A 13,948-nucleotide genomic window follows, 5' to 3' on the forward strand; every position below is an offset into this window, starting at 1 on the left:
GAATGACTTTAAAGTAATTCAGGTGAATCCTGTCATTTAAAAAGTCAATATAATGCTAACTGGAAATATCAATATATAAGGTTTGCCTAAAGAGACATGTGACTTCTCACTAAAGGGTCCGTCTCTGGTGGCCTGAAGTTTAGAGTCATTCTGATGCCAAATGGTAGTTCAAACCATCACAGATGCTGTCTGAACATGTTCTTCGTATCCTGAAATTCAAAATACTAGGGCATCACTTTCTCTTACCCATTCAGAATTCCTTCTCCTGGGAAGATCAACCACTGGCTCAAGTTCCTGAACCTTTTGCTTTCAGGTTGCAAAACACAGAGTGAGTGGTGGGAGGTGGGTGGTCCTGGGCCAGACTCAGGCCCCTGGTTATTAAGCCCCATGCTGACTCCTGTCTTCGTCTTCATCTTAAGCCTGGGCTTGCATAGTTTCTCCTGCTTGCAGAAGAAAATTATGCCAGAAACTGCGTAGCTCAAGACAGGTAGGGTGGGGTGATGGAAAGGGCAGGCCTCACCTTGACGAGGGGTCTGGGTATTTGTGGTTCTTAAAAGCTGTCCATGGAGGCTTCAACAAGTTCCCTAACTTCTGAATTCATCTATTTTAAAAATCAATGTGTGGTATTAGAAGGGGTTGGACTGTGTAACTTCTAAATCTGCATCTGGCCAGAGATAGCAAATTTGCCAAGAGCACAGGCTGGCCTTTACAAAGGTGCCCACTTAAGTCCAGCTGTGTCAGTTACCTTTGGCGAGTCACCAGTGTTTGACTCTATGGTCCAGAGGCCCCTGTGAGGATCTCATGCCATCACACACATAAACTGATTGGCATCATGTCAGGCCTCAATGTGTGGTTCACTGTTACCCTTCACAGCCATGTGAACGCCAGAGGAGAGTCCCACCTCCACTCTGCAATGGTCTGGGAGGACCTTTCTTCAATAGGGGAGAAGCCAAGTGGTTTCTGAACCAGAGAAAACCGGAGGCTACCATCCTCTGGTGCCTGAAATCCAAGCTTCAGTTCTGCTTGGAAACATCTATTTGAGGCCTTTTGCACAAAGGAATCATTTCCCAGAAGGGATCTTTTGGCCAAATGAAATAATTAAAGTGATCCTTGTTTTTAGTTTGACTTCCGCTAGCCTCACATCAAGTCTCACCTGAGGAGGAGCCTCACCAAATGTGATATTCCTCTCATTCAGCTATCGAGACCCCTTGGGTCATCGGCAGCAACAGCAAGAGGCAGCTCTGCAGAGGCTGTGCACCCAGCTGCAGCAGCACACGCACAAGCAGCCCTGGTGACCCAGGCTGCAGGATCCCAGGTCAGTCCGCTACACTCCTTCACCTTTAGTTTTGCACATCCTTTGAGAAGTGAGCCCGTGTCAGGCCCTGCAGAAGGCTGCCTCATGCACAAACACTTACTGATGTTTCAAGTGGCTTTGACTCATGTTTCAAGTGGCTTTGGGTTCCCTGGGTGCAGCTTGGCTGGTTGACTCATACAGAACATTCTTTCTCTGGTCCTTGGCTTCCTTGACAAGGGAAGACTCAGAGATTGTTAGAGTGCCCTTGGCCTGGGGTTTAATGCTGAGAGGACTATGGTGTTCTCAGGGTGCAGATGCTCTTCTGCTCAAACTGCTGCCCTTCTGCCTAAGCAGATAAGCTTCCAGAGGGACTGGGCTGCAGGGAAGCCTCCTGGGGACTCCCTTTGTGGACTATACAGTGAGGTCTGCAGGCATTGACTGGAATAGGCCCTGTGAGATTGTTGTTCAGGCCTGTTCATTGCTCTAGCTCCTTTATCTGTGATATGTGTGTGTGTGTGCGTGCGTGTGTGTGTGTGTGTGTGTGTGTATGTGTGTGTGTGTCTGATACCCGGGATACCAGAAATGAAGCTTCTTCAGATCAGACTCTACTAGGCTCAGGAGCCAGAAGCAAAATAATTCTGCAAGTTCTGCTACTTCCTTAAGGGAGTGAAAATGACCCAGGGGTGGGCTGGTAAAACTGGAAACATGCTTGACCAAGGGCCAGAGGACTGGGGCTCATGTCCTCTCTGCCACCAAATGGATGTGTGCTTGTGGCCTGAGGAAAGTTATTTAACCTCTGAGTTTTAGTGTGCTCATCTTCTGAATTGGGATGTTAACTCCTACCTCATGGGACGGTGGCAAAGATGAAATCAGACTGTGAGTGTGAAAGACCTTTGCAGATTGCAATGTGGAGTTCAGAATTGGGGGTTATTATTCTAGTAGACAGACCTGGTGTAATGTGTGTTGGCTGGGCTTAGAATGTTGGATTCTGCTCTGGTAAATAAAAAGAAAATCAAGAGGATAGTTGAAACTAAGAGTAGAAGCAAATGGCTTGTGAGCCATGTTAGGCATAGATAAAGGATGTGACGCGTGTGTGTGTATGCACAGATAGGAAGAGATGAAGGAGCTGAGTGGGCACTGAATATTCATGACACACACTAAATATACATGAGGCACACGAAGCACCAAGTGTTCAGGATACATCAATCACATGCGAGACCCATGAGGCACTCAGTATTCAGTGAGCCACCCATTGGCAATGCCATGAACCCCTAGAAATACAGATAAACACCCATGGCTTTCAGCAGATGAATTGATAAGTTACATCTGTGGCCAGTCGTACTTGTCCCATGTCTCTCTGATGGGATTGGGCCCCAGGCACTGGGCCCCTTGCTCAGACTTCAGCTCTGGTTCTTATAATTATACCAAGAACAGAAAGTGCTGGTGGAGTTCAGGACATGTGAGCATGGCATGACTCAGGTGACATATGTTTTCCTTCTGTCCTCTAGTACAATGTTCTAAGTGTGTTGTCTTACCCTGACCCTCTCCCCTTGCATCTTGCTATAGTTTTAAATTGACCTATCACCCATGTGATCTCAGCTCCTTTGGTCTCTAAGCCCATCTGTTTGGTGACCAGAACAGCTCATTGGTAGTAGATTTGAAGGATACCATTACAGCAAGGTCATTTCCCCCCATGACACTTGGGGCCAGAACCTGGGAGCTGGAGCTTAGGGCAGTAGAGCTGTTTGCTTCCAATAGTCTGCCTTGGCTTCTGAGATGTGAGTGTTGTGTCTACAGGTGTGTGATGGTGCAGGGGGAGGGGGTCCCTGCTGGTTCCTCTGATAAGGCCCATTAGTTCCCCTTCCCACCCGCCCTCATCACAGTGGACCACCCTCCAAAGAGAACACTGAGCAATGCCTACGACCACATGCCAAGGACAGTTTCCTGGTGACCCTGACTTTCCCTCCCTATTGCTAAAAGGACAGACAGTGAAGTAATTTTAGCAACCACCTGACAGACTCTCATGCCCTCCTGGCCAGCCTGATCTATATTCCAAGAACATCACCCTCCTGTAGCTCCTCCAAATGTCATCCATGAGAAACCACCTGTTAGAGTCTAGCCTCAATCACTTATTGGCTGTGTGACTTAAGCAGGTCACCTAAACATTTTGTGCCTTGGTTTCTTCATTAGTATTAATGACATTTAGCCAGCCTCCATTAACAGCAGCCATGCGTTGAACAACTTCAAACACAGATGAGACAAGTAGTCCTTTATTTTATTTTATTTTTATTTATGTCCTTTTTTCTTTAAAAAATATAGTCACAGAGGCACTGAGCTAGATCCTAGCATAGAGATGAAAGTTCATTTCTTGTCTTTAAGGAGATGGCAGTCTGGGTGCCCAGTTCATGGTGTGAGGAATACACCTGGGGTGCTCAGATCAACCTCAGAGTCCTGGAAGAGTTCCCAGAGGATGTGGTGCTGGGCCTGAAGGCTTAGCCGTATCCAGGGAAAGGAGGATGCTCTAGGGAGGAGGAGCAGCATGGGAAAGGGACAGAGCATTACACTGGAACTCATCAGGAGAGTGATAGGTGGTTGTAAGACAAGTGGTTGTAATAGGACATAGGGCATTTTGGAGAAATCGAGCTGGTAGTTTAGCAGAAGAAATGTTGGCACAAGTAGAGATAGGAAGAAGTTCAGAGAATGTATTAACAAGTGACCTACTCTAGGCGCAGTGACAGGCCCTCATGACCTACTCTTCCTGGGCTTTCTCTGGTTTCTTAGAACCCCAGAAGGCCCTGGGAGGTGTCTTTCTAATCAAGTCTGCCATCAATACCCATCCTCATGGCTGCAACACCTCACGCCGTCAGAGACCCAGATGAAGCCTAAGCAGAGAACGTGAAGGGAAGAGGGGCAGCTTGTAGTGTCGAAGTCAGCCAAGCTATCCCACTCCAGCTGTTCATCATTAGGAAGGACCTGCGAGAAGTAGGGGAAGAAAGAAGAAGCTTAGTCAATTTCAGAGCTACTATTCAGGTTTGGCTTTTTTCCACGCAGCTGGGAAGGCATTTTTGTTCCATCAATCTTATGAGAAGAAATGGGCACAAGAGATATGGCCCAAGAAGCAAATGGGGCCTTCGGTGAATGAGACAAGGTGTTCTCCACCCAGGTTCACGCTATGCAAGACCAGGCCCTTGGGCAGGGGCTTTAAAAATCCCTTTTTTGCTACCACAGAATCTTAATGAACATTCAGGGCACTGCTGGACACAGGACAGGGACGGCCTGGAGGCTCCTTATAGAGGAAACCACCTTATTGGTAGATGGTAGATCTCCTTGTAGAGGAAACCATCTTATCAGCCTAGTCCAATCAAGAGAGAGAAACCACACAGGAAGTTGAACAAGGAAGTTTAATATAAAGACTTTAAAGTTACACAGAGCATTGGAGTAATGAGGGATCAGGTAATAAAATGTAAGGGGGATACTAAACAATATAATAGCAGATATAGGGGCATCTACTACCCTACAGCTGAGATAGAGTGACAAGGAAAGAGGTCCCTGCCCTTTACTTGGAGCTGATCCAGACTTGACTGCAGATGGCAGAGGTGTGGCTCATGGAATGGCAGGGAAGCCACTCTGGTGCCATGCTGCATAACTTGCTGGAAATCTGTCCCCTAGGTGCTGAGGATAGCTGTTCCTGGGAGGGCTCTCAACAGAGGCACTCTGTTACAAAATTGCTCACTTTATGTGTAATTTCCTCACACAAAATATTGAAAAGACATGTATTCAGGGGTTGAGATTTAATAAAATTAATCATTTTTACTGCATCATTGAAGACATTCTGAAATGAAATTGGCTTTTTTTTCTCCTGCAAGTGAGTAGTGGTAGAGAACACAATGACTAGTATGGTGTGGTTCCACTGCCTCGATTTGCACACCATCAGCATAAATGCCAACAAACAAGCTTAGTACTGTTACTAAAACGGTTTTGACCTCACAGGCCCCCAAAAGGATCCTGGAATACCAGGTCCAAAAACCACCCGTGGAGAACTGCTGAGCTAAATGACTTGCCCAAGCTCCTAGACTAGGAAGTGATGGAGTCAGAATTCAAACATGGGACTCCTAGCTTCAAACCCTGAGCTCTTTCCACAAAACCTGTTGGGCTCCTCAAGAAATCACATATCTCTTCCTGAGAGTGTGTGGTAGAACACGTAATAAGTTGAGAAATGAAACTAAAGTCCAAATACTGTTTTTATTATTGATAGAACCAAGTTAGTGATACTGCATTAGGTCTGTTAACCACGTGGGCATGTGAGCTTGATAATTCCAAACCCCGTCAGCCATGCAGCCCAGCCTGGAAAGAGGCCCCGGGACAGTGGGAGGAGCATTCCTCCAGAGAGGCAGAGCAGAAAGCACTCTCTGTGGCTGCTCACTCCTGGGAGATAGGAAGGCAGAACTAATCATGGCCAGTTATTCCTAAATCAGTTAAGTCTCTCCACCTTAATAATATAGGGGAGAAAACTCAGCCATAGAATAGGATTCTCAGATGCTTACTGCATTCATGTTTCATATTTGAAATGTTTTCCCTTCATCTCACGTTTGTATCCTCATCCTGCCCAGCCAAATGGTCTCAGTAGCCAATTTCCGGTCATTTGTTGGATGTGCTCAGCATTTCTTCTCTTGCCTTTGCAACTTTCTACAAAATAGGTTAAATGCACTCAAATGCTTTTTTAGACAAAGCATATTGGGAGTATAGAAATAACCCCACCCTTATGAAGAGACAGTGGGGAGGTGGGGAAGAGAAGCAGTCTAGTATCCCACTGAGCCTCTGAGAGGCCATATTGTGATGGGGACTTCAGAGCTCAAGGCGCAGGTGCTCACAAATGTCCAGATCAGGGCACCCAGAAGTGACCAGCCTCTGGAAAACTAGGTCCCCCGTGGTCCTGTTCATGTCCTTGAAATATATCGATCAATCCTCAATGAAGGATGCCCCTTTAAAATGACCAGATGTTTATGTCTGCCCTCCGAGAAGGGCCATTCCTGGGTACCTGGAAAAGCAATCACATTGTTAGATGGCTAAACAGTGTTAAGGACCCAGGAGTGAGACAAGCCTGATCCCCTGAAGAACAGTGATGAAATATCTGTGTTGCCAGATGTGCACAGCCTTCCTCCCCTGGCCAGCCCTCCACAAGCTCAACGGGCTCTGCTTTCGAAGACTCCATAGTGACCAGCTGTCAGCTCCTTTCATCCATCTGCTTGTGCTTGTCATGACATCACCTTCTTCATTTCAACACATCTCACTTTCATGGCAGTCCACGCTGTCCGGGTTTAAATATCATTTTATGTTGATTGCATTTCTCGAATGGTTGCTTCCGAGTGGCTCACTCCCAGTCACTCCCACAGCAGAATTTCCTCCTGGGAAGATTTCCTTTTAGACAGTTAATCCCTATCAGGAGTGTGGATTCCCATTAGGCCTGATCTAAGTGCTTCCAGAAGACTGCCCTCCCCTTAAAGCACCACATGTGTTGGTTTATTTAACTAATAGCTGCTGCCTTTAATGTTGCCAGGAGCCCATGGGGGCTTATGTAAATATACTTTAAGCCAGAAACAACAGAAAGTATGTATGGGGCTTAAGCAGAGCCATCCTTTGAGTTTAAGAGTTTGGGATTTTGAAACTGAAACCTTTCCCCCATTTCCTTAGAAAGACTGTTTTTTTTTTGTTTTTTTTTTTTTAAGTAAGCAAACAATTAAATGTTGTTAATAGGCATTTAAGAGCTAATCTTTAGAAGAAACAAAGCCTTAAAGATAACCCTAGGTCTTTCTGTTCAAGTGTGAATTCCCCCTTAAAACCCTGTAGTTAAGAAGTTTCATTTGGAGATTATCTATTTGTTCACTGTAGCTTGGTCTCTTAATTGTTTATAAGAGCTCTCACTACTAAAGCCCATTCCTAAGGAAAGTGGTCTAGGAAGGAGCCAGTTTGCTCAAAAACCAGGCTCTTAACTTAATTGAGTACTTGCTTTAAAAGAGTTGACTCAATGCCTTTGTGTAAATTTACATGTTGTAAGATGCCTGGACAGCTTTTTGTGTCCAATCAGCTTCCAGGATCCATAGATCCCTGGCTTCATTTGAACACATTGCACTTTCGTGTCATGTCATATTTCTCAGGTTTACAGATAACTTTGTGTTGGTTGCATTTTAGAACAGCTTGTCCCCTGGGCATGCAGGGAAGCACCTTAATTCAGCACTAAATATGAAATTCTGGGGCCAAGATACAAAACTCCATGTTTTCACAAAAAGCGCTTTCAGTGATTCTGAAGTATGTGAAAACTAGTGTTTCAGAACTTACCAGACAAATTCTGTCAGTTCTGGTTTGCTCCATCCTGCTCTAAGATGTGTCCTAGGTTTCCAGGACACACCAGACTCTTACAAGATTTCCATCAGAAAGGCAGTGGCAACCTTGAGCTTCCAGCACAATGGAAAATGCCGAGTAGTTTATATGAGTCTGCGTGCTTCCTCCTGCCCTGCTCCTTGGACCTTGGGCTTTCTTCAGGGGTTCCCCCAATCCTGAAAGTGGATCTGAAGATGCTGAATTCAACCTAAGGGCAATGTGTGTATGTTGTAGAGAAGAGGATAAAGAAGCGAGTGTTTGGTTTACTGGCGTTGGCATACACACATTAATTTAGGGTCTTCATCTGCTTTGGTAGACAAATCACAAACATTTCCATGAATAACCGCGTCTGTTATGCAAATTGGTTTCCGTCTGCTGGTCTGTTGAGAATAATCTTCCATAATTACAACAGCTGTTTACTTACGGGCAAATCAGCTTTCTCACCACCTTCTCCATTAGAGAGAGGCCTCCAACTGCTTTCGGAGCCCATGTGATTGAAGGCTGATGGACTCTGACGTTGTGAGCCTGTTGTTTGAGTTTGTGGGTCTCAGGACAGAAGGATCCTCAATACTGCCAGTCAACGAGTGGGGATTAGGCTCCCCCAGGCTTCTCTGCAATAAGATGTCCAGGACATAGTCCTCACGAGTTTTATAGCGAGTTGAGGAAACAAGGCATGTGGAACTAATGGAAGAGAATTAAGCCCTGAAATGTGTGGTTCTGCTTAGAATGGATGCAGTGAGCATTTAGCAAGGAAGATATTAGTGTGGGCTGAAGAATTAATACTGACACGGCTTCTGGAGAGAAACTTGCTCTGGGCTGATGAAGAGGGGCAGGATTCCTGGAGAAGTCTCAGATGGCAAGGCCTTCCAGGCCCAGAGCAGAGGCTGGAGGAAGGAATTCGTGGAACATGGCCTGAGTGCAGAGGAGGTAGGTTTCCCAGCCTGGAAACAACTGACGTGCATTGAGTAACTACCCTCTGACCTGTGTCATGGCAGGTGCACTCAGTTATCTGCTAACAATAGTGACATAGGTAGGGAAGCTGAGGCAGGGAAAATTAAAGTATACTGCTTAAGGTAACAAAACCAGGAAGATTGAGAGTCAATGTTGGAGATGGAGGCATAATCAGAAGACGTGAAAGTTCTACAAATCTGGGGGGAATCACTGGGGTATGACTCTGATGGATCTTGATCTATAGCAAAATTACAATGTTGGGAGCATAAATCATATCGGGGTGCAGTGGAGTAGGGGGCTGGGTGGTCGTGCTTACTTTTCTGTATTTTTAAATCTTCCCTCCTCAACATGTTTTTTTCACAATGATTTTGTAAACTGAACCCAGTAAGAATATTCCACAGTAGGACAGGACAGTATTTACTCTCCTGTTTTACAGGTAAGGGGAACGAGATTAAGAAAAATTGTTTTGCCAGCCATTTTTTATCTTTTTTACTAGTTAGTCCCAGGGTGCTGACTTTCTTGGGATGTATTCTGTTACTCATAATTAATAATAATATTGATAACATAGGAAATAAACAAGGGAGATTCATTCCATACTTTCTTTACTATCCATAGTACCTGATAGGACACAGTTCTTATCTCCAAACAGCTTTCATTCAAAGATGGAAGAATTCAAAGTTTGTATTGGGCAGCGGCTTTGGGGGATGCTGCCGCACGAGCTGAAGAGCCCTCTTTGTTTTCCTGGCTTCCACCTGGGTGAGAAAGGGTCAGAAATCTGAAAGACTGAGTAAACTTCACACTGAAAGAGTGTGAAGTTACGTAAAGAGGCTGCTAATAGATAAACTAAAATTTGAATTGGATTCACTAAATATTGTCTTTTCCCCCACACTATCTAACAGATGGAGGGCAGGACTGAGAAGAGGAGGGGAGGCTTGGAGGGAGATCAGGTCAGTTGTTGAGAAAAATAAGGAGTAATGCTTTTTCTGTGCAGCAGAATTGTAAGTGTCAGTCACTTTGTGGCCTGATTGCACTTGAGCACAGGGAATTTTATGGAAGGAGGGATCTGCATATTGTTCATTCACACATTTAGTCAATGAGTATTTATTGAGCACCTACTCTATGCCAGGAACTGTGCAAGACTGGTATTCAGGGATGAATAGACCCTGTCCTGGCTCTCTGTGGTTCACAGTCTAGTCAGGAAGCCTCAAGGAGCCCCAAATATCCAGGGAGTTAGAATTAGTGCAGTGATTTGATAAGCGGTGAGTGTCAGGGGTCATGCAAACCCAAGGAAAGCTCACAACCCCAGGCCAGGAAGGCTTCCAGGAGGAGATGACATTTACTCACCATACTCCAGCCATGCTGCTCTTGTTGAAGTTGCACATTCCTCCCCACTCAAGGGTATCTGCCCTTGCTGTTCCCTCAGAATTAAATGCTGTTCCATCTCCTTTTGACAGTCCACTCCTATGCTTCTCCAGGTCTTGGCATAAACACCACTTTTTTAAGGAGGCTTTCCCTGACCTCCCTACCCTTAAATTTACACAAAGACTGCTCTTTTGTTTTTTTTCCTCATACCCCATTCCTTTCCATTACAACACAAGTATGTGTATATCTAAGTGAATTTTTAAATAACTGTTTACTTTTTTCACTAGTATAGAAGCTCCTCAAGGTAGACTTTACTCTGTGTAGTGCAGTGTCTGCCACAGAGAGAGCGCTCAGTAAATATTAAAGGGGCACACGCATAAAATTACCCCAATGCAGGCCACAAAGGTTTTTTTTTTTTTGAGACGGAGTCTCGCGCCCAGGCTGGAGTGCAGTGGCCGGATCTCAGCTCACTACAAGCTCCGCCTCCTGGGTTTACGCCATTCTCCTGCCTCAGCCTCCGGAGTAGCTGGGACTACAGGCGCCCGCCAAATCGCCCGGGTAGTTTTTTGTATTTTTTAGTAGAGACGGGGTTTCACCGTGTTAGCCAGGATGGTCTCGATCTCCTGACCTCATGATCCGCCCGTCTCAGCCTCCCAAAGTGCTGGGATTACAGGCTTGAGCCACCGCGCCGGGCCCACAAGGGTTCTTGACACAAGTTAAGAAGCCTTCTGAATCTTAGTTTCTTCATCTGAAAAAATGCATCTACTTCATAGGATTTCTGTAGTGTTGTAGGCTGAACAATGGCCCCCAGTGATGATTATGTTCTAATCCCTGGAACTTGTGGCTGTGTCTTCGCAGATGTGATTAAGGTAAGGATGTTGAGATGGGAAGATTCTCCTGGATTACTCAGGTGGGTCTAGTGTCATCACAGGAGTCCTTATAAGAGGGAGGCAGATTAGAGGGGCAGAAGGTGAGGTGATAACAGAAACAGAGAGACTTGAAGATGTTATATTGTTGGCCTTGAAGATGGAGGAAGAGGCCAAAAGTAAAGGACTGCAAGTTGGATGAGGCAAAAAATAGGTTCTTCCTTGGAGCCTTCACAAGGAATCACTCTTGCTGACATTTTGATTTTGGCCTGTAAGACTCATTTGGGACTTCTGACCTCTAAAACTATAAGAGAAAAATATTATATTATTTTAAGCCTCTAACTATGTAGGAATTTGTTGTAGCAGCAAAAGGAAACTGATACATATAGAGATCAAATAAGAAAACGTGTGAGAAGACTCTTAGAAAAGCACAAAGCCAAGAATCATTATTAGTTTATGACAGCCCTCCTTTTGTTTATTCCATTTCTGCACAGTACTATGTAAGTTCCAGCTACCATAATGAGAGGAGATGCTTGAATAATAGCCCTAAACCCCAAGGAAGGATATTTTTTCATGGTTTATAATTGCCATAGAGCTTGAAAATCTTCCAGGTCTTATAGTTCTTAATTATGCTCTCATGCATATGCATCAATTACCCACATGCTCCTACTTAGTTTGTTAATGCAAAGATTGTTTAAAAAAAATTTGGAATGGTTTCCTCTGCATGCATTTCCCTCTGAAAATATCCTATGAAATATTTTATCTCCACTGCAATGATCTGCTTCAGCTGGGACTTGCTTGCCAATCTTCCCCAGCACAACGGAATTAAACCTCCGCTCTCTTCTGTTCCAGTCCTGGGGCCTGTTTATTCTACCTGGCAATCCTCTCCACAAAAATCCCAATGGCTTAATTGCAGATGTGGTTCTCTGGGTTTGCGTCTGCTTTGCTGGGTACGGTCTGCAATCCAGGAAAAACCAGGGAGCGCCTGACTTAGAAGTTTATATTTAAATGGCAGTGGAGGAGGAAGAAAGGGTGTTGATGTTTTTGCTTGCTGTTTCCCCCTGTTACAAGTGGCTTTGTTGGGTCCGTGATTCAAGCCCACTGAATTCCAGCTGAGTCTCTGTGATAGAGGGGTGGTTCCCCATGCAAATCAATGACTTTGCCACGTGAGCCCACGTAAATTTCCTGTGTGACTCTTCTGGTGACGTTCAGTTCCACCTGGCTCAGTTGCCCAATTTGGAAATCAGGTCCTCTTCTTCTTTCTGCTCCATCTCTCCTTTCCTTTTCCCTTGTTCTAGAGATAATCATAGAAACTATACCTAATTATTTGTGTTGGGGAAATCCAAATAGATCTCCCTGGGGACATTTTCATCACGTGGACCAATGTTGTTCTCTTGGTGAACTAAAGGATAGTGGTCTGCTCTCAGTTTTTGAGTGCTAGAGCATATATTTTTTAAAAAATTTATTTTGTGAGAGAGGAGATCTCACCTTCAAAATCTCTACTTTGTAGTATTTGAGCTATATCATTAGGTAAACCCCTTAACTTCTCTGTATCAAGGTTTCCTTATCTGTCAGATAAAAATAATAATATAATCAGTAGGCAGGGCATGGTGCCTCACACTTGTAATCCTAGCACTTTGGGAGGCCCAAGCGGGAGAATCATTTGAGTTCAGCAGTTTGAGACCATCCTGGGCAACATAGCAAGACCCTGTCTCTACTAAAAATAAAAAAACTTAGCCAGGCATGGTGGCATGTGGCTGTAGTCTCAGCTACTTGAGTGACTGAGGCAGTAGGATGGCTCAAGCCCAGAAGATGGAGGCTGCAGTGACCCATGATTGTATTATTGAGCTTTAGCCTGGGCAACAGATTGAGACCCTGTCTCAAAATAATAAAAATAATAATAATAAAAATAACAACAATAATAATATTACAAACATGGTATGTCATTGGGAGAATTAAAATAATATGTAAATGTACATATTGAACATGGTTGTTCTTAGAATACTTGTTTCTTTCCCTGTCTCTCACTCTCGTTTTCAAGCTTGAGGAGACATGTGCACCCTCTATGAGGGTGCTAAGAAGACTATGAGTCTTCTTTAAAGGAAGACTCTGGGCTTTTGGTCTACAGAGCCAGGTTCAGTTGGTCTTGGGAGAAGTCGGGGAATCTGTACTTTGAGCAAGTTTCCTAGGTGTCATTGATGCTGGTGGTTTTCAAATTCTGCTTTTAGAGACTGTTTCATGGGCTGCAAAAGCAATAAGCTTGGACCATAAACATTTTTAGGGCATAGCCTCTGTGGTGTCAACTTGTGTTTACTCACAATGCCTGTGGCAAAAGAGGTAACCAACACACATTGATATCAAATGAGTACCTCTGTACTCTTTCAGTATTACCTGATTTATTTTTTTCAAGTTTTACTGCTCATGGCAATTAGAGGGCTGTGTATAAAGTACACTACTGCAACAGTCTATCATCTGAGCCTTCAAACATATTCCTAAGGGAAGTTCGAAACTCCCATTCTCTCCCCGCATTCCAGCATGTCCAAATCTAACTGTCTTTCAATAAGTCTCAGTTCGAATGCCATGTTCTCTATGAAGCCTTCCCTAGTTGAAGCTAACAGTGCCCTCTGCTCCAACCAGTTTCTCTATGTCATTTAAAGTGGATTAATTCTATCATTTCTTTTCTATTTGCCTTTGCTCTCTCAGCAGCTTAGAAGTTTTGATGGTTTTACCTGTAATATCTCACAAATCCATTCCCTTCTCCTATCTTGGCCACAATTGTTTCAGGCCCGGCTCCATTATCTTGCTTTTATTAACCAAAAAGCTAGTCTCTTGTTGGCCTGTCTACACCATTCTAGCCCTTTCTAGAAAATTGCTCTTTTTTGTAGCCAAAGGGGGCTTTTGAACACAGGAGTGTGGTAACATCATGCCTCCTTACTTGCCTGCACTCCCACTTAAAACCCTTCAACGGCACTGCCTCTCTGTGCTATTAGGGTAAAGCCTAGAGCTCCTAACATGACCTTCAGAGCTCTGTTGGGTCTGGCTGCCTGCCCTCCTTCTCCAGTCTCATCTTGCGTTATGGGCTCTCACTCAGGTCTCT

Source organism: Colobus angolensis, unplaced genomic scaffold, assembly GCF_000951035.1.
Source record: "Colobus angolensis palliatus isolate OR3802 unplaced genomic scaffold, Cang.pa_1.0 Scaffold515, whole genome shotgun sequence".
In the NCBI taxonomy this organism is placed as follows: Eukaryota; Metazoa; Chordata; class Mammalia; order Primates; family Cercopithecidae; genus Colobus; species Colobus angolensis.